This window comes from Silene latifolia, chromosome 2 (assembly GCF_048544455.1).
Source record: "Silene latifolia isolate original U9 population chromosome 2, ASM4854445v1, whole genome shotgun sequence".
Lineage (NCBI taxonomy): Eukaryota > Viridiplantae > Streptophyta > Magnoliopsida > Caryophyllales > Caryophyllaceae > Silene > Silene latifolia.
The window spans coordinates 133,868,050-133,870,675 of NC_133527.1; the positions used below are offsets into that span (position 1 = coordinate 133,868,050).

Below are 2,626 nucleotides of genomic sequence, written 5' to 3' on the forward strand. Positions count from 1 at the left end.
TACTTATCATTTCTCTAGAAATTGTTGTCTTATGCCCAGGTCCTCTCGTCGTGGAGAATTACTTTCATCGGATTCCGATCCTGAGAAAACCTTTAGGAGAAGACGACGTTTTTGGAAGGAAGTGAAAGAGGCCTCTTCTCTCGTACAAGCCGAAAGTGCTAGAAAGTCTTACTTAGACGATCTAGAAGCCCTTGAAGAGAGGTGGTTTCAAGTTCATCATCTCCACCACCGCCACCATCTACTACCAAAAAGATGCCGAAACTTTCCGATCACTCAAAGCCCACCGCAGCCATGCTTCCAGCCGGTATCACAACCACTCAAATCACCGTGCCGGACTTCGAGATCAAACCGGCTTTCATTAGCCTTGTGGAGAGGAAGCAATTTGGGAGAAGTCCTTTGGAGGATCCCAATTTGCATGTGCAAAATTTTTATGACTATTGCTCCATGATCCGTCAAACGGGCGTCACTCAAGCCCAAATAAGTGAAATACTTTTCCCTTTATCTTTAAAGGACAAGGCAAAACTTTGGATCAATAGCCTTGACCGCACCGCCATGGGAATCACCAATTAGGAGATCGACTTTGGCTCTTGCTTTCTATCAAAAGTATTTTCCACCGGAGAAAACTCAAACTTTGAGGAGCCAAATCACCGGATTCCGTCAACAAGCTCTTGAGAGCTTATATGAGGCTTGGGAGAGGTACAAAGAGCATCAAAGACAATGCCCACATCATGGGCTAGATGATTGGTTTATAGCAATAACATTCTACAATGGATGTTGTGCCGAGTCCCAAAGGATTCTTGATTCCGCCAACAATGGGCGGTTTGATCAAATTGACACCAACCTTGCTCATGCCACGATCAAATCTATGGCGGTCCATGATGCACAATATGTCAATTCCCGAGTTGTGCCATCCGAAGATAAAGAAGAATCCTCCAACTCCGTTTTGCTAGCTCAAATTGCGTTGCTCCAACAACAATTGGCGGAAAGAGATGCTAGAGATTCCGTTCAACAACTCAATGTCGTGTCTTCAACAAGCCAAATCGTTGTTTGTGATGGTTGTGGAGGTGCGGGTCATTACGCCGCTCATTGCCGAGCTCCTATTGAAGAGGTAAATGCTTTCCAAGCTTTTAGACAAAGTTCATATCCACCGGGTACATTTTCCAACACTTATAACCCGAATACAAAATTTCATCCGAACTTGTCTTACACTAGCAACAATGTGCTTAACCCACAACCCCCCACCACAACAAAATGCCTATGTCCCTCAACAACAAAAATATGTCCCTCCACCGGGTTATCAAAATCAACAAAGGCCCCCACAAAACAATTACCAACAAAATCCACCACAAAATGGCCAACAAAACAATCAAGGAGGTGGTAAGCTCGAGGGCATGATAGTCCAAATTCAAAGGGAATTATTGGCTCAAATTCAAAAGAATGATCAAGCTCATAGTGCCGCGATCAAGATGTTGGAACAACAAGTGGCTCAACTAGCCGCTTCTAACTCTCAAAGGAAGAATGGTCAACTACCTCCCCAAGGTGAGTAACCACACGAGACCATCAATTCTATCTCCTTGAGAAGTGGTACAAGCTATGATGGGCCATCCATGACTTTGGATGATGAGGTGGTTGTTAAAAAGGCCAAGCTTGGGGGAAATGTTAAAAACAAGGCTAGTGGAGAACCTCTTGTTAAGGATCGTGTACCATTTCCTCATCGATTATTGATTCTAAAGAGGAAGCGCAAGCTTGATGCCAAGAATGTTGAGTCCCCTATGCCCAAAGAAAGCAACGAGGTGGTTGTCGAAGAAGTCTCTCCTAATGCATGCCGTTTCAAAGAAGGTAAGTGTTCCCAATGAGAAAGAGAAAGTGAAAGATGTGGAGGATGCTCCTCCCAAGGAAGTTGTTCCAATACCATTTCCCCATCGTCTAGCAAAGCACAAGGAGAAAGGTAAGTTTGGTAAATTTTTGGAAGTTTGTAAGAATTTGCAAGTCACCATCCCATTTTTAGAATTTCTAACCCAAGTCCCCACCTACGCAAAGTTTATGAAGGAAATCCTCTCAAAGAAGCGGTCCTTCAATGAGGTTGAGACCATTGCTTTCACCGAAGAGGGTAGTGCACTCTTACAAAATAAGTCTCCCCCGAAACTTAAGGACCCCGGTAGCTATTCTATTCCTTGCACTATAGGCACATATACCATTGATAAGGCCCTTTGCGACCTAGGTGCTAGTGTGAGTGTCATGCCCTACTCCCTTTGTGAAAAACTTAACATGGGTGCTTTAAAATGCACAAGTATCACATTGCAAATGGCGGACTGTTCTTTAAAGAGACCCTTATGTGTCTTAGAAGATGTACCCGTCAAAGTTGGCAGGTTTTTCATACCCGTGGACTTCCTCATACTTGATATGCCGAGGACTCACAAACCCCAATTATATTGGGTAGGCCATTTTTAGGCACCGCGGGTGCGCTAATCGATGTGCAGAATGGGAGGTTAACATTGGAAGTGGGTGATGATCGGGTTTTCTTTAGCAAAAACAACACCATTAGAAGCCCAATGTTACAAGAGTCTTGTTATTTACTTAGCACTATAGACTCTTCTAATGCCTCTACTAAACTTGGACTCTCACT

At 43.9% G+C, this 2,626-nt stretch overlaps 1 non-coding gene across 1 annotated transcript; it reads right to left on the reverse strand.

The window, feature by feature from the left end:
* Positions 1–628: 628 nt before the first annotated feature.
* Positions 629–735, reverse strand: LOC141644674 (small nucleolar RNA R71). The gene has a single exon (XR_012544286.1). It is a non-coding gene; the product is annotated as a small nucleolar RNA R71 (small nucleolar RNA).
* Between the last annotated feature and the right edge of the window lie 1,891 nt (positions 736–2,626).